Source organism: Pipistrellus hanaki, assembly GCF_964339955.1.
Source record: "Pipistrellus hanaki genome assembly, chromosome: 5".
Lineage (NCBI taxonomy): Eukaryota > Metazoa > Chordata > Mammalia > Chiroptera > Vespertilionidae > Pipistrellus > Pipistrellus hanaki.
In genome coordinates, this window is record NC_140507.1 from 23,043,223 (window position 1) to 23,067,634 (window position 24,412).

At 38.3% G+C, this 24,412-nt stretch overlaps 1 protein-coding gene across 3 annotated transcripts in view; it reads right to left on the reverse strand.

Moving 5' to 3' along the window:
• The window catches only part of KCTD16 (potassium channel tetramerization domain containing 16), a 194,455-nt gene that overhangs the window by 30,471 nt on the left and 139,572 nt on the right, over positions 1 to 24,412 (reverse strand). The gene's annotated exons all lie outside the window — the stretch shown is intronic.

The following is a 24,412-nucleotide window of genomic DNA, read 5'->3' on the forward strand; positions in this document are numbered from 1 at the left end:
CAGCTATGTTGACTGAATCCAGGGACCAGGAAAACCTCCCTACCTTTGTCTCTAGTGTAAGTTTATCCACCTCCACCAACACAATGAATATCAAGCAAACCTGCCCCCTCTTTGCCACAGTGAGTTTCTGTAATAGAACACTCCCATCATGCCATGATGATAAATTCCTTGTCCTGGCTTCTCAATAAAGATGAACACCTACAGGTTTTGCCTACTCAATTTTCCTCTGTAATAGTGCATTTCTGCTTTTCTCTCTCCAAAGCATGTCCACATCTGCCAACTCAAGACGTATTATGGTCTTAGTACCCCTGTGACACAGACAGAAAAGGAGATGCCGTGCACAAAAGATGGTTGATGGATATTCTCTATCATCAGAATATTCACCAACCAGATCGTATACATCTCCAAGTGAACAGGAGGAAGTACTCACTGAAATGGAGGACGACCAGATATTCAAACAACCAGAGTGTGGGGAAAGACAAAATATAACTGTGAATATGATGATAATAATGTCAATATTAGTTGATATTTATTTACTAGATGTTTATTACTATTGATGGGAGTGGGTGCTTCTCTCCATTTCACTCTATGTTTCCATGTCAGCCAATAAAGAACTGCAGTTTTCTCTTCTTCCCCCTGGCACCATTTTTTTTTAAAGTTTATATATATATATATATATATATATATATATATATATATATATATATTTTATTATTATTGATTTTTCACAGAGAGGAAGAGAGAGGGATAGAGAGTCAGAAACATCGATGCAAGAGAATCATCGATCAGCTGCCTCCTGCACACCCCCCACTGGGGATGTACCCGCAACCAAGGCACATGCCCCTGACCGGAATCGAACCCGGGACCTTTCAGTCCTCAGGCCGACGCTCTATCCACTGAGCCAAACTGGTCCCGCCCCCCCTGGCACCATTAACTAAGGAGATTGTTATATAGAAAATTTTGGAATCTTTCCCCATCCTCCTATTCTCTTTTCCCATAAAGAAGTGTTTTACTACATGAATCCAGTAGAGCTGAGACATTTTTCAGGTTCTGTGTTCAAATGGTGAGAGTGTTGTGTGTTAGAGATTTGGTTCTATGCTCTGCACTCCAGAGTACACCCATGTGGTAAGGCCCCCCGGGTATGCACGAGGCCTGCCTCCGAGGCCTAGCCCCTGCCTTTCATACTATTTGAGCTCATTGCACAGGCACTTGTGGAGTATGTGAACCCTGGCTTTATCAAATCAGAATCAGAGGGGGGTTTAGGAAGTCTGTCACACCCTTATTTCTACAACTACAACTTAACATTTGGTACAGAGAGCTCCACATTGGAAGGGAGGGGGAAAAAGATGAAGCAATATGTGTGGTAATCGCTGAATAATATCCCCCAAGAATGTCTATGTCCTAATCCTCAGAATCTGTGAATATGTTATGTTACAGAGAATATTAATTTCCTAGACCACCATATCAAACTACCACTAACTGGTAGCTTAAGACAGAAGACATTTATTTTTCTAGTTGTGGAGGTAAGACATCTAAAATCAAGGTGTCACCAGGATGAGCCCTTCTCGAAGGTTCAGTGGAAAAATCTGTTCTATCCCTCTCTCTTGGCTTCTGATAATACAGTCGTGGCCTTTCCTGGTTTGTAGACACATCACTCCAATGTCTGCCTGTGCTGTCACAAGGTGCTATCCCTGTATGTCACTTCTGTCTCTGTGTCTTCACATGGTGCTCTCTTTGGTGTGTCTGTGTCAAAATTTCTCTTGTTGTACAGCAGGCATTGGATTAGGGCCCACCCTTATTTAGTGGGACTTCATTTCAACTTGATCCCATCTGTAAAGACCCTATGTCTAAATAAGATAACATTCTCTGGTATTAGGGATTAGGCATTCAGCATATCTTTAAAGGGACACAGTTTAACCTATAGTACAGAGTAAAAAAGACTTTGCAGATATGATTAAGGATCTTGCAAAAGGGAAATTATCCTGGATTATCCCAATATAATGACAAGGGTTTTTACAAAAGGCAGACAGTCAAAGAGAAGGTCAGAAGTCAAAGAGAAGAAGACTATTTGACCATAAAGGCTATACTGGAGTGATGCAAGCATGAGCCAAGAAATGCAGGCAGCCCAAAAGGCTAGAAGAGACAAGAAATGGATTATTCCCAGGAGCCTCCAGAAAAAAGCTCTGCTGCTACCTTGATTTTAACATCTTAAGCCACATGTAAGTCTTGTGCTCTCCAGAACTATAATATAATACATTTGTGTCATTTTAAGCCAGTAAATTGGTGGTAATTTGTTACAGCAGGAATAGGAAAAAGATAGGCTAGGTAATTTTAAAACTTAAAATTTTATATTTTGTTTTCCACTAACACTTGGGGACATAGTTCCATTAACAAAGGGGAAATGAGTGATTGTTATAATTTGAACCTCCAACTTATGACACAAACCTGTACCAACTAGGTTACACTACTCAGCAAAGCCCTCTTGTGGGATAATCTCATGATCTCCCCAAAACAACCCCTTGCAGTAGGTACTCTTATTATTCCTAATAGAAATCTGAGGCAATTGAAGTCAAGGAACATTAAACAATTTGTAGTTAGTAAATAGTGGAGTCAGAATTTGATCCCAGATCAATCTGACTCCAAGACATATTTTTTCTTTATCACTGAGCCATACTCTTCTGCCATCCATCTGCAGTTAGATCAATGACCTCCCTGAAAATGGGAAATAAAGCCTGGCTTACAAATGCTGCAAAAGTGCCACACTTGTCATTTCATATTGCTCATCTAGCCAACTAAAGGGATGTGGTGAAAGAGAGGCCAAGTACACATCTTCCTGCCACAGACACTATTGTGAGATAATCAGTCCATCAGAGCCTCGTCAAAAGCCAATGGACAGTTAATGGTGCCAGTTTTCCTACTGACAGAAGGAGAGTAACAGCCTTGGGCACCTCATATGCCAGGGAATTCTGGCTTGTGCACCAAGATGAACTGTTCTTCCAAACACTGAACAAGAGAAAATCACCCTCTCTTCCCATTTCTTTGGGCTGTTTCTGAGACACTGGAAGACTGTCCATCAAAGACTGCAAGCTCCATGAGGCATCACTTCTGATGTCTCACTTCTGCTTTCAGGACCTAACACAGTTTCTGGGATATAAATGTTCCAGAAATACTTGGTAAGTGAATGAAACAAGAGTCAGATGTGCTTAGATCCAGCATATGTTTAGATATCAGCTATGCTAAGCTCATTTACACATCTGTGACAGACAGATTTAAAATCTGGGCAGCAGTGATTATGCCTTGTGCAGCATAACAGAGCTCAGTCAGATGTTCTGCACAGAAGTTATTTCTTAATAAGCATCCATGATTGAGTAGATGAATAGATGGATGAATAGTAAAGGTCAGCTGGAAACATTTTGTTGAACCTGAGTGATGCTAATAGGGGAAACATTTATCTGTCTACAGGGGGCCCAGGAAGTCCTGTCTGCTCCCACTTTTCAGTGCTGTTGATGGACTAAGGGTCACAGGTTCCCCAGGAACCACAAGCTAGGTCAGAGGTAAGTGGAAACAATTAAAAATATGATTGGGATGATTTTACTTCCTTTCATGCACATTAGTTTGTGTGTTGTGTTTGTATCTGGGGGTTCTTTGTGTGTTATGGTATAACATAGGAATATGTATAATCCCACACCATGTAGAAGTAAGAAAATGATGCAAGTTTGCAGTATTTCCCCCTCCTCTGCAAGTGCTCTCATTTGTTTTATTTCTTAGGAATATTCCTGTTAAAAATTTCATATGATTGGTGCTATATCCCCCCCCGCCCCATTATGACAGGAGAATCAGTGTTATATACAAAAATAAGTGAACGCACCTGTGGCAACGGTGTGAGTGTGACACAGAGGTCAGAGCAGCCATGAGAGCCCAATCTGTCACCAATGACCTTGGTCAGGGCATTTTGCCTCTTTGAACTTGAGCTCCTTAATCTTTAAATAGTAGGAATTCACACTGATTTTAACCTTGGCCTACAAGGTCTGATGATATGGCTCCTAACCCCGTTTTCAAACTTTGGCCAAGCACTATTCCCTTCACTCATTCTGACCCGATCACACTAGCCTTTCTCTCTCTCTCTCTCTCTCTCTCTCTCTCTCTCTCTCTCTCTCTCTCTCTCTCTCTCTCTCTTTCTTGTTTTTCCCCCACAACTTATGGCCTTGCACTTATTCCCTCTGCCTGGAAATACTCTTCCCTCAAATCACTGGTGTGATGTTCTATATCATGTTAAAATCTGCTGCTACTCATTTTACATCTCTATTTGCCTGAATTACTGTGACAATAATGAAACTGGACAAACATATGATGTGTAACATGAGGGTTCATGTGGTGGGAGGTTCCCTGAAGCTCTGCCCTGGACAAGAGGTTCTGGTACAAGTATTGGGCTTTGGAATTCTGCCTAATTGGCTGCTACAGAGTTCCAGCTGGCCACTTCCTCCCTCCCTCTTGGGCTCTGGATCCCTTCCTTATTCCAAAGTAGTGGGAATATCACGTGTGTGTGAGCTTCTCCCAGAAAGGCTGAACTGTGTTCTTCCTTGATCCATGTGAGGCCCTAAACTTGTCCAGTGGGTACTTATTCCCATGAGAACTCTAGCTAAATCGCCTTCCCCTGCTTGAAACAGAGCTGAGAGAAGCTCTACTTGTTATAAACCAATGGTGAGTTTATATCATACACAGAAAACAATCAATATATTTATGAAGTAAAAATATTGAAAGTGATGATACACTGGGATCACAGCTGAAACAAAAAAGGATTGGAACTAAAATTTACAGATTCTCTAAACAGAAATTCTGGCACCCCAAAATTCTTTAGTTCTCTCTGCTATTAGAGGTTAGAGTAAATAATTCTTAGATCTTGTCCTATGTTGAGTTAACAACACACAGAAATACACCCTATGACCCATTGTGCTAGAAGAAGGATGGAGGATGAGCAAACAAAATAAGCATAAGAATACCATAATAACTGCTAACTTCATGAGAAACTCATTTCTATGTATGAAATGTTGTTTGTCCATCTGATTCATCAATCAGACTAGTGCAAATTACATTGAATATACTTCTAGAACTGGAATGGCTATCAATGAACTATACTTCAACAGTTCAATAAGATTTCTAGAATGAGGAAAAGTTTTTATATATTTTCATTATTCAAATGATTGCACTTCAACAAAAGTACTAGTAATTGATATAGAAGTCCCTACAAAAGGTAAAATGCAACCAACTTGCTTACTGAAAACTAAATCTATTTAGAAATGATTATAAAGAACAAAGTACAAAAGCCAGAAAAGCCTAATTACTGTCTGTTAAAAAAGTGATTTTCTGACTTTGCACTAAAGCTAGATTCTACAAAATTAAACACACACACACACACACACACACACACACACACACACACACGAAATAAAGAGAAAAAATACAGGATAATAATTCCCAGTTAATGGCAATTCAAGGAAGGGAGAAAATAGCAATGACTGAGATAACATGGGGACACAACATGATTTCATGTGACTCATCTGTGTTAGATAATTTCAATAAAATAGTACATCTAATTCGTATTCTGCAGGCTCACTATGGAGAGCAATCATATGGTTTTAATCTTCACTTCTTGCCCCCCCCGCCCCCCCCACACACACACACACAACCCTAGGCACCAGGCATCATGCTTCACAGATAGTAGGAATTCAGTCAACCTTTACTTCAAGAAAACACAAATTGGCACCACCCCTTTGTATTAGCAAACTTGCTGCCATTTCTCTCTGGTGCCCGCAGATCACATGGTGATTTTCGATCAGAGGAACCAACTGAGAATCTCCTATTTTTCTCTCCCAGCAAAGGTTTTAAAATTTTATGGTGTATAGAATATAAATGCAAGGAAATACTGAAACAAAACAATAAAAACATGGTTGTTTTATATTGTAGACCTTTCCTAAGTCTTGAAGACATAAAAATATTCTGAAAAAATAGTACAAATACATAGTTAAAACATAAAATTCTATATAAGAATCTATGTCTGGAGTGAATTTATGTCTCTCTCTCTCTCTCCCTCTCTCTCTCCCTCTTTCTCTCTCTGTGCGGGTGCGTGTGCGTGTGCGTGTGCTTGTGCTTGTGTGTGTGTGTAAGTAATATATCCAAAAGTATTTCTACTGGGAACTCATTTGTATTACTAATTACTCTAAATATTTTTATAGAAGGAGGCATTTTCACATCTAGTCAAGCTTCAAAACTTGTGAATAAATTTTAAAAACAACTCCAGGTTATAACTAATATTTTTAGAGCTCATGCTGAAGAGACTTAATGGGGAATTAGTCATGAAGTAAAGAACATTCTCACTTTCTCTTAACAATCTGCCTTGTACTCAGGCTATTTAAATTAACATGAGCTCATAATCATATCAGGCTAAAATAAATCAGACTGGACAAAGACATAAGAAGACTGAGGAAAAATCAGGATTTAATAAAAAAGTTAAAATATATATAAGGCATGCAGGCAATTCTTTTTACCTCCTCATATTCTACAAACATCCAATTGTAAATATGAAAAATACTAGTAAACACATTACTGAATATTTTTAGAACAATAAACGAGCAACAACTGAATCTACAAAACAAAATAAATAAGCCAGGAAAAACAGACTTATAGAAACATATAACATTTTTACAGTACCAGATGGGAGGGATTTGAAGGATGGGAGAAAAAGGTGAAGAGATAAAGAAGTACAAATTGGTAGTCACAGAATAGTCACAGGGATCTAAAGCATAGGAAATATGGGCAATTACAATGTGATAACTATTTATGGTGTCAGATAGGTATGATATTTATTGGGATGATCATTTAGTAAGTTATATAGTGTCTAATCATTGGGTTGTACATCTGACACTAATATAATGTTGTATCTTAACTGTAATTGAAAAATAAAAAATCATATGAAAATAATAAATTAACATAATACCCAGTCACTACTGTAAAAGAAAACTGTGTAAAATACAGTTGATAGTTTTTTATTTGTTTGTTTGTTTGTTTGTGTTTTGTGTGTGTGTGTGTGTGTGTGTGTGTGTTGTTAAACCTCACCCAAGTATATTTTTTCCATTGATTTTTAGAGAAAATGGAAAGGAAGGGGGAGAGATACAAAGAGAGAAACATTGATGTGAGAGAGACACATCAATTGGTTGTCTCCCACATGTGCCCTTACCACGGCCAGGGATTTAGCCTGCAAGGTAAAAACAAAACAAAACAAAACAAAACAAAACAAAACAAAACAAAACAAAACAAACCACAATTCTCAATCCACCAGCTAATGCTCTAGCCATTGGGCAAAATTGGCTAGGGCAAGTTGATAACTTTTGCTGTAGATATCTACTTCTGGCAAGGCCATCAAGTCAGTAAGTTCACCAGATAATCCATTGCATTAGGGTATTAAGAATACAAAATAATCAAACCCATGGTTTCATGGTTCAGCTATTTTCATTACTTGTTCATTTAATCAGTTCACCGACATGGTGATATAACCAGTTGCTAGAGTGAGGGCTGGGATTTAAGGCTACATCTGAAATGTTCCATCCAATGTGGTTATTTTATTTTTTCAATCAACTCAAGGAACATATGAGCCAAGTTCTCCCTATTACTTGGGAGATGGATTCTTTATCATGGACCATTTGTCTGTGTCTTCATCATTTCCAAAATAATACTTCTATCAAGTGAATCCAGCAATGCTGAGAAAATACATAAATAATAAACAAAGTAATTGACTAGAAAATGTTACAAGTCACTTTATATCTCAGGTTGGAAAGTAAGTTGTTTTTTTTGACACATTGGAACATTGATCAGCACAAAAGCTATCGTAAGTGTTTGAAAAAGGCAGAGCAATGTCTGGATTTTTTGTTTGTAATGTTAGATTTCACCAGAAAGCCTGATGTGGATCTGAGGAGTGACTAAAATGTATTATTTGAGCAAGCGATCTGTAACTAATCTCAAAAAGTTTCTATACTTATCTCTTTAAAATAAGTCTGTGATCCTCAATTATCAGTTACACACACACAAAAAAATATCAGCTAGGGTTTAATTTAGTCCACCAATAGCTTTTCACATATCTCCAAATCAAGATCCAGTCATCTGAGTTTTACACTATTTAAACACAAATGTCATTGAATTTAAATCATGAGTTTTGACCAAACGCCTTGGGTGATAAGTTTCAGACACCAAAATGAGGTAGCAAACCAAAATTGTGTGTTTTCAAAATGGGTGGCCCAGACTGGCTATGTGACTGTTAGACTCCTCACTAACATCAAGGTAACAAAAGTGTTCAGAGGTAGAAATTAAAGAGAGGATTTCTAGAGGGATTTCTTGGATAGAATGACTGCCCTGTGGTGACCTCTTCCCCCTAATGGTGAGGGAGAAGTAGGGGCGCTTCAAGGAGACCAGATATATAAATCCCTGGAGTTTTTGAGGAAAAGTAAATCGGGGTCTGACTTCCCATTTCTATTTCCTCTACCTGCTCCCTTCCACCCTTCCCCCGTCCTCCACTACCAGAAATCTAAAACAAAGGTTGGCACATATTTTCTTGCAGATCCAGAAAGTAGATATTTTAGGTTTTGTAATATGTACAGTCTCTTTCATGTCATAGTGCAAAGGCAACCACAGATATACATAAACAAATGCACGAGGCTGTGTTTCAATAGAACTTTATTTGAAAAACCAGGCAGCAGGTCAGAGTTGGCCATGGTCCATAGTTTACCAGCATCAGATCTAAAAGCTGACAGAGCCTGACCTAGAGACTGACACACATCTCAGGCAGCAGACCCACTCCAGACTGGCTGCTGCATTTTCAGTCTGTCTGCTAGACAGTTGCTCTTAGGCAAAGATGCTTGAAGATTTCTCATATCCAGATTAGAACCATGTTGGGAAGAGAAAACCAACCAGAAACTGCTTAAATTCTGCCTCAAAGGACCACTGTGAGGGGACACTAGAACCCCAACAGGGAGATTATTGTGGAAGTAATTTTCAGAATGTAAAAATGTAAAAAGGGTATGCAAGCGCTGAGTCAAGAGGCTGTGAGAGAGGAAGAAGAAATTTACTTATTAGAGGTTTCCACTGCAGCCAGCCCAGCAGGTCTGAACAGAGGACCTAACAGCTGCATTAAACCTACTTTCCCTTAAAGCAGTGTTTCCCAAACTTTTGACATATGTGTACCCCTTCTATAATTTTCGTTAACGCTGAGTACCCCTTATACTCATGAGAACGTAGAATTAGGCGCAGCTAAGCACGGTGCAGTGCATATCCCCACCAAACTCCAGTGCAACACATACCCCCACCAAACTCTTCCCGTACCCCTGGGGGTATGCATACCACACTTTGGGAAACACTGTAAAGAATCCATAAAACATTTATTGCCTCAGAATGCCTCCAGGAGCTTTCTGCACAAGGCAGGGAAGACCCTCTTTCAGTGAACACATTTTATAGGAAGCTTGGCAAACAAAAACAAACTTGCATTTTGTTTACATTCCAGAAGCTATTCGGTTTACTGTATCAGATGCAGAAACATCCCTCCCCAGGCCTGGACACGGTGAAAAAGAAATAGATAACTGGAACAACAATCGGGGTTATCAACCTAATTAATAAGTAAAACTCCCATGACTGCACCAATTCTCCAACATCCATGTTAGTTTAAGTCGCTCTCAGACTTTAGGGAATATCAAAGTCACCTGGAGGACTTCGTAAAACACAGGTCGCTGGCCCAATCTCTGAGATACTGATGGAGTAGGACTGGGGTGAGGCCTAAAAGGCTGCAGGTCTAACAAGTTCCCAGGTGGTACTAATGCTTCTGGTCCAGAACCACACTTTGAGACCTTGGATTAAGCCAAGCCTGACTTTCAGCTAAGACCTGTCATCGTCTCAAGAATAGGACCTTCTAGTGTGAGTTGGGCACATCTCAACACATGAGTTGTGTGCCTGGATCATTAGTCACTCCCGATCTGTTTTCAGGGAACAGCTATGGCTACAAAGGGATGCATCCTTTTTGCCAACACCACCAGCTATTCTAGTATCATGGGCTGCTTTTCTCAAGGAACCTGGATTTTATGGACTTGTCTTTCCTTTGCTCACATATAACATGAAAGTGGTTGCCTGCCAGCATCAAGTACTTTACATAATGTCCCAATCTATCCAATGCAAAAAAGGAAATTGAAGGAGTTTACTGACATTGTCTGACATTGTCATGATCTGTGAGTGGCAGAAAATAGACACACAGTGAGTAGGCAGATTTCCATCTGGCAAGAAGATGGCTGTAATGAGCACCAATGTGCAATGACAAATAGTAATAGGAACTAGAAAGTTGATGGGAAAATTAGCTCTCCCCATTTCACATCTGCACAACAGGGGGAGCTGCCAATCAAGGAATCAAGGTCTGGAGAGAGAGAGAGAGAGAGAGAGAGAGAGAGAGAGAGAGAGAGAGAGAGAGAGAGAGAGAGAAGGAGAGAGTCAGGCTTATCTGGGTTCCCAACCACGTGCAAAGACATGTTCTCCTAAGTTAAAAAAAAAAAAAAAAGAATCACTGAGAAAAAATAGAATCAGTCTGTTAGAGAGCTTTAAACAAATGTGGGGCTGTGAAACAAGCTGTCGCAAATTGGCAGGGAGAAGGCAGAAAATCAATGTGAAATGAAAGCTGCCTCTCCCAACAAAATAAAGACGGCAATTAACTCTTTCTCTTGTCGCTGCAGCCTACAAACCTCTTAAGCCCCAGAACACAGGTTGCTAAGAAATGCTTTAAATACTCAGCCTACTTGATCCTTTAGCATGTGTGGGGAAGTGGGGAAGAAATAGGCATGCAGGAGGCAAGGAAGAACCAACTTGGTTTTTATGTATACATACCTGAATATATATAGCATATATATTTTTAAACATACACACAAACATGCATGCATGAATACCAGGGATATATTATGTATTTCCTAACACACATATAAACACAAACATTGAATGGGCACATGAAACTAAGAACAGACACAAGAATCCACCAAATTATTGCCTTAGTATCATAGAAATGACACAGGAATTGAAAAGCATCTCACAAGTGTCTTAATGATATTCACATAGAGAAACATACAAATTTGCCACCAATTTAAAAATAATATTAGAGAATATAACTATTTAAATTTCCCATATGTTTAGGCTGTTCAACTCTACCTCTGTTCTGAATGAATGATATAAAAATGATAATGAATAAAAAGAGATAACTACAATAATCACAAAAGTCCTGAAAAGGTACTCCTTAAAAGACCAGGCTATTAGTATATTTCATTAATTAATATTACAAGAATATTGCTCTGAGTTAGAATATGGTTAAAACAAGTGCAACAAAGATGAGCTGTAATTCTACCAACAGAATTTAAAAGTCATTTTAGTATCAAGATGTTTATAAAAATGGAAAATTTATTTGAAAATTAATTAGTATGCAGATGTGTAAGCATAGCACCAGTCAAGACACTTTCTGTTGTAGTAATAAACAATCCCCAAATCTCAATGGTTCAGTACACAGCAAAGGTATACTCTTTTCCCACACTATATTCAATGTGGTCATCAGGAGCACTCTGCTAGTCACTCACACAGGGGCTCCACATTGATGGATGCTCCATGTGGGTTTTTGTCTCCATTAACATCAGGGAGGAAGATAGGGAACACAGTAAATCAGACATTTGTTCATAAACTTTCTGTCCCAAAGTGGCACAAGTTACTTCTCAATTTCATTGACCACAGTAAATTTTAAAAAGTTCATGCCTAACCTCAGAAGAAGATGAGGAATGAAATACTATAGTAGTCTCAGATAAAGGAAAGCTAGAAATAGGTGGTGAACAGCACCAACGGTAGGGGTTACATATTAAGCTCTGACCATATTTATTAAAGAAATATATTGTGAGCACATATTCTATACCAGAGCTATATCTGACGCAATATACTAGGTTAGCTGGGAATGGACACAGAAGGCTTATGTTTTAATGAGAGTAAAAATTATAGAATTACAGGGGAGGTCTGGTTACAATCCCATGGGAGAAGAGAGAGAAAGGAAAAAAACTGAGCTGTAATGTTTGGAAGTAACAGTGGGAGGAATCTCACCAAAGCACCATCAACCTTGGAACCAAAGAAGAAACAAAGGGAGGGAAGGGAAGAGAGAAAAGAGGATGAGGACATGTCATGATTGTGTCCTAGATGTGACCAAGCAACTGCACCTGGTTGGAGAAGAACACAAATTTATTTAATGATTCAATAACTGATTTTTCAGCCACTGTAAAAATTGAACTCGTGCCCAACTCCCAAGCCCAAGCCCTTCCAATACCAATAGGAGCTACATCCTCTCCTTCTTTCTCCCCTTTCCCATGGGTTTCAACTCCAGCCTTCCCTTTTCCTTTGAACACATCACCATTTCCAGTTCTTGCCATACAGTGGCCCGGTTCATGCTTCTCCTTATTATCAAAGAGGAGGTTTAAAATCACCCAGCCTGGAGTTGTTTTGTGTGAACTACAACAGGAAAATCTGCCTGACCATGCACATAGCCATGATAGCTTATCACACACAGGAAGAGATACTAAATAGTTAGAGTGACTGTGAGTCCATTCACATCCACATAAAAGAGCTGCATGAAATATTAACTGTGTAGCCACTTGCTTCAGAGATAAATGATAAGACTCATTAGTCTTGACAAAGAATTTTTAAATCTGAGATTAGGTAATGATTAGCCTTAAGAGGCTCCATAGAAGATAGTGCACATTCAGAGAGTCCACTAGAATCTACTTTTTATTAGGCCACAGTTCCAGCAATAACCAAGAACCTTTAGAAGAAAGAGAAACTAACTTTTCTGTCTCCCTAACAACGAAAGGATCAAATCCCTTCTGAACCTAAAACTTTCATCACCAACAGAAATGGAAACTGGATACAATCAAGATAATTTTTATCATCATGCTTATAGACTATATATCACACTCTGCACATCCTTCTTACAATTCTTCTGGCTGACCCTTACAGGATGTTTCTACCTTTGGCAATCATTAATTTCTAATGACTTGCTCTGTCCATCTACCCTGGGACTTAGTCTGCTGAAATAGGCAACCTTACCCAATTGCCTATTGGAAAAGAGGTAAGGAAGCTACACTCAGAGGGTAACTTCCAACAGCTCTCAAAGAGGGTTACCCTGCATAGAATAACCATAAACTACCCTGTATAGAATACCAACATACATCCATTATTTCTTTCTCTCTCTTTCTCTCTTGCTCTCTCTCTCTCTCTCTCTCTCTCTCTCTCTCTCTCTCACACACACAAACACACACACAAAAAAAAAAATTCTCACACATATATAGGCAGATATATGTATTTAAATCTATTTAGTTGATCTATCAGGATGAAACTTTCATGGGAACTAGGTCTTTGTTCAGTTCAGATGTATTCTCTGTGTCTTGTACAATGCATCTAAAAAATTATACATGTTCAATAATTATTTGTTGAGTCAAAATTTTTTTGCCCTTGTTGCTGTCTCTCAGCAGAGCTGGGAGGAAGAGACAAAGTAATAGGCTAAATAAATAGCCTAGAAACAATTCCATTATACTCTACATCATAAAAACTGGCATATAAACAAAGATCTTCCTGTGGTTTACATAGACAGCTAAGATTGAATAAATAACAGTTCCAATGTTAAGGTGGAAGTTTGCTTCTGGACTAAATCATGGATATTCTTTGTTATCCAATTCTCAAAAGCTTAAAGTTGAAGATAAGAATCTCAAGAAAGTATATTACCATATTTTCTGGCATATAAACGACTTTTGAAAAGAAAAAAAGTCAACCGGGCTTTTTCAGTGGTCTGAATTCAGGTCTCAGCAGAGGGAACAGAGAAAAGAGGACGGATAGAAAGCACTTCACTTGGAAATCTAGGATAGCACTATACCACCGCCCTAGCAGGCTTTTTACTAGAACACAGTGTAGCTTCGGGTACATAACATGTATAATTTGCATGCATAAAAAGCCTGCTTGGATTGGCCAGAGTCAGAGAGGCGGTCTATTAAAAAAAGAACTGGTGTCACCTCGGAAGTGGGCGGGTAGTCTTATACAGCAAATATAGGCCTAAACCTATGTTTTAACTGTAAAATTAGGGAGTCGTCTTATACGCCAGAAAATAAGGTAAATCCAAGACAATATTCAGAGTGAATTAATAAAAAATAAAGACTGTTAATAAAAGGAAAGACTGTTAATAAAAAGTTTGTTTACTTTAAAGGCTTCCTCTAAAGTTGAAATCTGGCTTGGTTTTTTTTTTTCTGATTAATAATAAATAATGTATTATATATATTTGAACTAAAAAGTGAGAAAACTTAATGGAGAGAGAAATGCTAGCTTTGCAGCTTACTAGCATTGTGTCCTTAGGTATGTTGCTAAACCTCTAAGACAAGAGAACTGATAATTGGTTAAATAAAATAGGAGATAGGTCACTAGTAAATTCCTAATGTATAGAGTTATGCTAAAGTACCTCCATCTTCTGGGCTGGACTTCAGAGCTGTGTCCACCTGGTTGGTGGCAAAGCTCTTCCTAGGTCCTGTTGTGAATAGTAAAGAAATCCACTTAGAAAGTTACACCTACAAAGCCATTCACATGAGTGACAGAAATTTTCCCAAGCTCCTTTTGTCCTCAGCTCTCACCAGAGACCTCCATGCCTAACTCACGGTTCAGGCACAACTGGTGGCATGATTAATTTCCTTTCTGATGAACAATGAAGCACCCAATTTTTTCTTTATACTTTGAATAAGAAACAAGCACCATTACTCATTGAGACAGAAGATTATTACCTTGGGGTAGTTATTTTAGGGTGGAAAAAGTTCAGACTTCGATTCAGAAACACAGGACCTGAACTTTGACTTCACAAGTAATTATGTGACCTCAAAAGAGTTATGTACTCTCAATGAACCTTCTACATCTCTAAAATTATATAACAAAATAGCACCCTCCTGAGGTTGCTAAGAAAAGTGATTATATGAAAGTGTGTTGCAATTGGTAAAGGGTTCTACAGATGTCAGCTGTTTTGGTATGGTGAGCCTGGAGTTGTTTTGTGTGATAACAGTAATGTCCCTTTACAACTTAGCAAGTTCTCTCACGTTCCTTGATTCATTCAAATGGATATAGTCTGAGTTCCAAAATCACTTCTAATTCCCTGAAGAATAGCGAGTTTTTACTTCCAAATAAAGCTTTAAAAGCACTTTAGAATGTGTTTGTTTCCATTCCTTACTTTGTTCACCCACTATATATTAATTTATGATCTTTTATAAGTACTGTATTAAGCTAATAAACTTAGGATGTATTAAAAAAAAGAAACATGAATCTTTGTTCTTTGTAAATACACATTCATTCATTTAGTAAATGTGTATTGAGCATTTATAATGGACTAGTCATATGAGCAAATACAGAGTTCAAAGTAAGAAGTTGTGCAATAAAAAAAATAAATGTGACTACAGTACCACAGGACTACCCCAAAGTGGAACAATCAGAAATACATCAATCTCAAATTACCAATCATTAATCTTTTTACAATGCTTAGCAATCTACAGAAATGTTTCTAAACTCAAGAAACTCCTTTGCCACTAACTTCATGAATATATCTGGAATTTAGTACAGTTGGTTACTGTGCAGCTGGGATGTTTCCATGGTGAAACTGCGATTCAGAGTATGTGAGGTACCCACCCTAAACACACACTCAGTTTACTACATATGTTCTTCTACAATCAACTGAGAGGGAAAGTCAACAGCTATTCAGCTCTATGGATTAGAAGAGATTAAAAATTACTTGCCTTGCTCTTAACTGAGTCTTTCTGCCAATCCAATAGATGTATTTATTTTATCAATTTCTGTCTGTACACTTTTCTTGTGGTACTATCGCTCACTGGCAGCTAGATGATGTGAAGGCCTGTAAGAACAATCTTTAAAATCCCGAACAATGATTACTAACAGCTAAGTCTCACTCTCCACCAACAATATTTTTAATGAAGAGTAGAGGCTATGTGAAACTTTTTAATGGCAACCTTTAGGCCCTACTAGGTACACATAGAAAGTGATAGACACCCTACTTTTGGAAAACCACTTTCCTTTAAGGGAGTAACCTGTACCTACCCCATATAATAGTACACACATACCCTTATATGATTTGAGTGGGAGCTACATTTTAGTGCAATTTGAGCACTAATCATGGAACATATCTGGTTCAGAATTTTTATATTTTTCCAAATTTTTATATTCTAACAAAAAGAGATTTATATTCTTTAAAATTTGTGATTGGGGACAAGACTTAATGTAGTCTCTTCTGAGTGGCTGGACAAGTAATACCTGAACTATGTTGGCCATATTTTCCACTGTGAGATGGGAAGCAAGAAAATCATTCTCTAGTAATGGAGCGGCATGAAGCAGATGTCTGGAGGAAAAAGAGAGATTTAATATGGAACAAAGATTTTTTTATTTGGCCCACTCCACCCACTATCAGTGAAGGTGCAATGCCATTCCAAATAACAAGAGGATGCTGCACCCAGCAAAAGTAGAAGTGCATGGGAAGGAAACAACAAAGCAAATGCCTATGGCTTGATTCCAAACATATTACTGAAGACTATTTACCAGTAAAACTAAGTATGGAAAAATAAGTAGCAAATAAATGCCATGTTCCTGTTGATACTTCTGTTATCAAGGATTTATTAATATTATGCAATCTGTCTTCACTGAAGTCATCAGCACCTATGAGTACATGAAAATATTTTTCTGAATTCATGTGCCTATTATTTTATTGGAAGATAATAGCCTCAATGAGCATTTTCCTTTAGTGACAGCTGTAATCAAGGCAGAAAGTGTTAAGCTCATATATTATTCTTTCACAGTAGACTGTGAAGGGAATCATGATTCATGAGTTTGCTGACTGTTTATTCCCAGCTGCAGACATGGTCCCCTTCAGCTAAAATACACTACAGGGCCCCACTTCTCTGAATGACAGGCTTCCATCATTGAGTCCTAAAAGGAATGAGTTTCTAAATAGGGAAAGCATACATACCAAATGTCTACACTTTGTTCCAAGAAAGGGTTCATCCCTTAATTATATTGACTCTTATTTCCCTTCTATTTCCCTTCATCTTATTTTACACACCCAGTTATCTATTTATCCATCCTAACACTTTAAAGAGTAGTCAAGTGACTATGATTAAAAAACAAAAGCTAGAAGCCAGAAATACGACCCTAAAAACTGGCCACAGTTATAAAAGTCCATTTGTTTGGTAGCATTTAGACTCTACACTAAATGAATAACACTGCAAACATTAGCAATATCTACTGAATTATTTCATGTTTACAAACTCATCATAAATCATCAGAGAAAGGTTAAATTATGTTCAATATATTTTCCCCAAGTTGCTAGCAAGTGGGTAACATACATGGAAAGATTTATATTCTAAGTGGAATTTAATTGTAAAGTTACATAGAAAATACATGTATGTTGAGAATGTCATTGTGAAACACTAATGCAGCTAGGAGCTGTTTCCAGATGATGTTTGATGGGAACAATAGAGAAAGATTTTAAGCATGGACTGGCCAATCTTTTTCCCCACTCTCTTCCTCACCTACCACTTCTGAAATCTAACTGTTGCCTCCTTACCAGCTTTTCCAACCTACAGAAGTGCGGAAAAGTGCCAAAATTTATTTGCCCATTACAAAGGAATAATGGGTACCCATGTTGCAGAGGTTTGAATGCATTTGGAAATGAGCCATCACTTGCTGCCTGACCAGCATGGGAGAGAGCACAAAGTCACAAAGCACAGACATGCTCCAGTGTAAGCATCTCTCATTTCATTGGCTTCTACTCAGCCTGAAAAAGCAAGCCTAGCTTTTTCCCTAGGAAAAAAAAAGTGTTATTTATTCACTGCACAAGGACTATTACTTCATTAGGGGAAATCATCTTTTCATAACTGTCATTCATAGCTGCCACGTTTACTATTTTGGTTTTACTGATCAAAGAGATATCTATAACTCACCATTTTTAATGAATAGATTTTTGCATATATTTATCATAAGATTGGTTTTTAACCACGAATTTCAATCCCATCAGAATTGCTGCTAAGCCTCAAATGGTCTTGAGGGAAGATGCCATAAATGCAACCAAATAGATGATGAACAAGATAACCCTAGGGTGGTCACGATAATGCCTTTGAAAATTTCTAATGGGAGCCGCTCACTCAGCTCTGTCATGGAAAACTACCAGCTACCATTTGCTTTGCAAACACTGGTCCAGGAGCCTCATGGGCTATTGTAAAGAAAAAAATATATATCTCCTGAGAAAAATAATGCAATTTTAGGAAAGCAATGTTTTCAGCTGCTATAAGCATTCTAATTACTTTAGAATGTTTCTTCCTCCCGCCCTCCCACCCCTTTCACCCTCCAGGGCCTTTTTGCTTTTGAATCAGCTGCAGAAACAAAGCAATTTAGCAGAGTAAAAAGCTTATTAACACATGATGCAGTTCAGTGACATGAGAAAATGCTGGGGAGAAAAACAAAGAATCCATCCCATAAGAAGAAAAAAAGGTTGATCTGAATATTTAAAAGAAGAGAAGCTGAGAAGAAAGGTCAAGAGGGCAGCTCTGGACTTCAGAGAAACCTCAGTTCCATGGGAGGAAACCGGCAGTTTAATTCCTCAACTTGCTCAGCAAGTGCAGTTTACAGCTAAGGCAGGAAATTTACTAAGTCCTCATTTATCATTTAAGAGAGTCCCCAGGTTCTCTTCAACTGTAGTTTCTTCTGCCTTTTTCAAACACCAGAGAAGGTGAAATTGCCCCCATTTATCTGTGGAAAGTGAATTTGAAGGTTTGGGCTTCTCTGCAGGGGTAATAGTAAGGAAGGGTGAGGATGGAGGTAAAGTGCCAAAACTGTTTTATCAGAGTTCAGTAAGAAAAACTACCTGATGCTCCCTACAGAGTATGTTGAGCACTTGGAACTGAAAGGAAATAATATATGCAACAGTGTGCAAGATATGCACGAGTAGGACAAAGCAATGTGGATTTAGTGGTGACTTCATTGCCATAGTCTCATTTTCTTGATCCAAATAGACTGTACCTTGAAAAACTCAACTTGCCTCAAAAAAAAAAAAAACAGTCTAAGAAAAAACGAAAATAAAAGAAATGAACATTGAGGGTCTTACAGTGGATACAAGATGCTTTGAAAAGAGACTTTGCCTCCTCAAGAATAAACATTTATTCATTCATCATTTGACTATTATATACTATATGTTGGGAATGGTGCTGGACATGTGAAGGTGAATAAAATGAGTTTCCAGGTTTTTGGTGCTTGTAATCTAATAAGGGATAAAGACTACATATCCATTCAGTGTTCATTCATTCAGTACATGTTTATTGAGCAACTAAATACAGTTAGCTCAATAAGAGGAGCCTAAGTATGAAGTTAGAGAAGAGGGTGTGGCATCCAGGAAGTCTTCCTGGGGCTGCTGATATCTGAGCTGGGTTCTAAGGTGAATTCTATATTATGGTGAATGGCATTGTGGCAGAGGAAACCTCACTCACAGGTGCATGTATGCATGAGACTGGCACATTGCTGGGGCATAAAAATTGTATCTGAGGAAAATGAGAAAAATTAAGGATATAGACTACTTTATGATATAGTGCAGATAAGTGTTAGAAACACTGAGATGATTGGTTTATTTTTAACTCCATTTTTATTTGAATATACTCCCTTGGCATATTTCTCAAGACAGTGATGAGGATTTGAAGCTATAATCACTGGTTCACTCTAGCTAAAGTTCTCAGTATCAGACACTAACCACAGGGAGGAAAGCTTGGATAATCTTCTATGATGCATTGTGCAGGGGCTATCTTTCTGGGAGGGAGTAGTCCCACATTGATACTTTCTGTCATGCCTACACAAAGAAATCTATCTGAACACTGTCAGCAGCATTATCTTTGAAAATAAAATCACTATATTTAGGACTGTGGCATGCCCCAAAGCCCCCTGAGGACTTCCTTGTCTCTAATCTGTCATGATGATGTAGTAAAGATATCCCCAAAAGTATCTTCCAAAGCCTCCCTCAGTACTGCACTCTGTTCTCTCATGGCCATTATGGTCACAAAGCTTCCTTACAGAACACCTGAATTCATCTTATTACAGTTCTAAGCCCATCTTTAAGACTTGAGAAATCTCTTTATTTTTTAATATCCTAATCCTCATTCAAAGTCCATACCAATGTGTAAACAAAACTAAATAACAAAAAAGCCTCCTTACACGGGATTTTCTTGTCATCAATGGAAACACCTGAGGAATGTGGTCACAGGACAGTCAAAACAAACTGAAAGCCCACCCAGCTTGTGTGGCTCAGTGGTTGGGCAACGACCCATGAACCAGGAGGTCATGGTCTAATTATCTGCTAGGGCACATACCTGGGTTATGGGCTCAGTGCCCAGTAGGGGCAGTGGGAAGTAGTGATCAATGATTTTTTTCTCTCCTCATTGATATTTCTATTTCTCCCTCCCCCTTCCACTCTTTATTAATTTTTTTAAAAGGGAACCTAGTAGGTAGTATAGAAAGAAAGGGTGAATAATAGGGTGTTTAACATTTCATGATAAACAGAGTCTCCTTTGGAGCACAAACATACTAAGGACAAAAAGTTCTGGCAATACCCAAAGTATGCATCCCTCTCTCTCTGGGGGTAAATGAATGTTCGTTCTGAAGCCAGATACCTAAGGGAAACCTGCAATTAATACAGTAAAATCCCATTTCATGGATGCTTGCATTTTCTCCTATGATGAATGTTTAAGATTAATGCATTATAAAACGTCATCTAAGATAAAGCAATCAAGTGTCTACATGCAGAGAAGCCAAGAGAACAGGCAAAATAATACATTGGTCTAGCTCAATCTATGCCTGGTACATTAGCTGTTTACTTGAATAATACAAAAACACAAGTATATTCTGCTGCCTCAACCAGAGTTAAACCTAATGAAGTTAATTTGCCATCAGTGATACATGTGAAATTATTTTAATACACTTAAAACATCTTATTTAAATGACACATAAAAGTAACAAAGACATAAAAATATCAGTCAATACAGTTGAATTCTAAAGCTGTTTTCTAAAAAAGAAAAAGCACATCAGATTGGTTTTAGAGTGTCTGTACATATCTGAAGCTAAGTAATTATTTCTTTAACTTTATTACAGAAATGAAAACTACTCTGTGATAATAGCTACATACTAACTTTCAGTCAAATAAGAGCTTATAATGGCTCAGATGTATTGTAGTAGCTGAGAAATAAAATAATAAGATCAATTTAAATCCTATAAACCACTTTTCAATGATCTGACAAAGCAAGAAATTGGATTTGGTATTTTTTTTATTTGTTAATATATATTGATTTATCCATTTAAACATCAGTCTTATTTCACTCCTGTGTTTGGAATCCCTTAGCTCTAAGTTCTTTAATTATTTTTCACTACGGTTTTCCTACAGCTCTAAGCACACCTTCCCACCCCAGCCTCATGGCCAGTAGTGTTCCTTCTCCCAGGAAGAAGATGCAGAATAAAGAAGTTGGACCTCAAAGGGAGAGTGGGGATAAAAGGGAGAGATCAACCAAAGGACTTATGTGCATACATATGAGCCTAACCAGTGGTCAAGGACAATAGGGGGGTGCGGGCATAAGTGGGGAGGGGTGGGGGATTGGAATGGGGGGTTGAGGACAAATGTGTGATACCTTAATCAATAAAGAAATTTTTTTAAAAAAAGGAGGGAAGGCCACATCTTTTGAAATTCATAAAAACAACCTTAAAACTTCAAACGATGCATGGAAATTTCTATAGATGAGGATTCAAGTTATTTTCTCCCACAAGATTATTGCCAACCTCCTCCAGCCCAGCAGATTCCGTGTAATGATTCCATGAGAGGATGCAACACGCGCGCGCGCGCACACACACACACACACACACACACACACACACACACATTTTCACCTAGTTTTAATGGAGGGAAGAAAAACAAAGTCAGAATAAAAAGATAGGAAGAATAAATGCCTAGATAACTGCACAAAATCCTGGTATCGTGCAGGTTTATCAGGTGTTCTTAGATGGAGAATCTTGTGATTATTATCTCCTATCCTTGTCCCTACTCAGTTCCTGAGTCTGGGGACTTACTGAACCTGACATGACACTTGTAGCTCATTAGCCAGCAGGAGACTTTCAGCAGGATGTTTTGTTCCCATTATGAAAGGGTTGATTGATTTTTAGATAATCTTCCCAGAGGCCTAAACTTAGGGAGGGCTTCTCCCTTCTTCAACCTGAAGAATCTTAAATGTTTGTGGCAGCTGAGAGAAGACAGGATTAACCAAGGTTATCCACTGATGAACTGTGGACTGATTCTTTCCCCACAGATACCTTTTTAAAATCATACAATGTAAAAAAAAATTAATAAGTGTCACATACAGCCTCTAATTTCCATATTCAGTTGAAAATCAGGAAATATGGCTACATTCGCCCACTTTCCTGCCTGGCAGCACTCAGCGGAGTTGAGTATCAGCTGTCCCCTGTAGTCAGCATACAGATTCTCCAGTGTCTCACAGTTGTCACTATTCCTTATAGCATGGCATCCAGTCACTTTTAGCACAGGTGTTCTTTCCAGGATCTCCATAAACACTGAATTTGAGGATGCTATGGTTAAGATCAATAAAGAGCCAAGGGAGAAGTAGAAATTCAACAGGGCATATTTCTCCTTAAATTGAGAAATACTCCATGAAAGATGTCCAACTTTGGAGAGCTAAGATTGAAGGTCTATTGGACGAAGTAGGGTAGGAAATAAGTGGAGGAAATGAGAGAAAGCCCTCCCTAAGCTCCACCACTTCATTCAATGTTATCCCAAATCAGAAGGCACAGATATATGCACTCAAGCCTCCAATAAAGGATATTCTGCTGGATTTATTATGTGAGCTTGAGTGACTAACAGACTGCTCAATAATGATTAGAACAGAAGCACTGTGATCATATCAGAACATCAATCCTCTCTCATCTTTACTTTGTTAGGGACAATAGCCAAAGAGATGAAAATTCCCAATTTATAACTTCCAACATCTTACTAACCTTAACATACAATTCAGCCTTTATACTGACTTCTCCTAAAAAGGCAAACAGATCAATAATATTGCAAGATTTAAGTGAAAAGTAGGACTCCCAGAAAGGTGGCATATCTTACTGCATACTACATTTCACTTGGGAAATGAACTGTGGTATACAAGTCTTCTCTCAAGAATCTAGGGATTTTCTGTAAATCAGGGTCCACAACTGATCTCATCCTGTCCTTGTCTCTCAGGTATCCAGATCCTCTCAAACTTCCTTTCACTTCATTAATACACAGAGTAGCTTCCTTCTTTTGCATGAAATCTGAGCACCAGGCTCACCTTGAACTCAGAGGCTTATTTCTCTCTTATGGAGGTCTTATCAAAGCATTTTTCCAGCAAAGCCTGTATCGCACTATAATCACTAGACAAACTACCACGATTGTCCACATCATTACCACCTTTTATCCACATCATTACACGTGTACTCAATATATTTCTTTTTTATAAAGACTGTACCTTCTATACATGCAGTGTAAAATGGAAACATATCTATACTCAGTAGCTATCAACCAGCAGAAAGCTAAATCATAAATGAAGAGTATTGGATCCAGATGTTCCAAGGAAGGGAAGTGAATTTATAAAAAGAGAAAAGATAGAGAAGTAGAAATGAGTCAGAATGAAGAAGGTGTTGCTAAGAACAAGGGTTTGATGTGGAAGTTCTAGACTATTAGCCCTAGAAACACCTCTTGGAGGTTCCACTTCCCCATGTTCAGATGGGAACAGAACAGCAAAGTTCTTTGTAACAAAGCCACACAAATACACTTGCTGAAATAAGGATTTTCTTTCTCTGTCATAAGAGCAGGGACAGTTCTGTTCCATGAGCCTTTCCAATACCTATGTTCCACCCATCTGGAAGTTCCATCATCATCTAGGATGTCCTCTTCCGCAGGCTCAGCATGGCATTGTCATCCATGTGCCTGGTCATGGAAAGGGAGAAAGACTAGCAGTCCCAATCTAACATCTTCTTTTTTATCACATGTGCTTATATGGGTGAGAATTTCCCCACTTAATCTACATGTGGGATTATAGGCTCCACTCATTCAACTGGCATTCCATGATGGAAAAAGAAGGAATTATACATTGTGAGGAACTATGAGGAGAAGGTAAGATGCTTGTCAGAGATCATGTGCTAGTGCAACCATGTTAGGGTCCTAGCCATAGACTATGGCAATCTTCTCCATTATATTCATCTTCTCAAAGAGCTGGCTGAG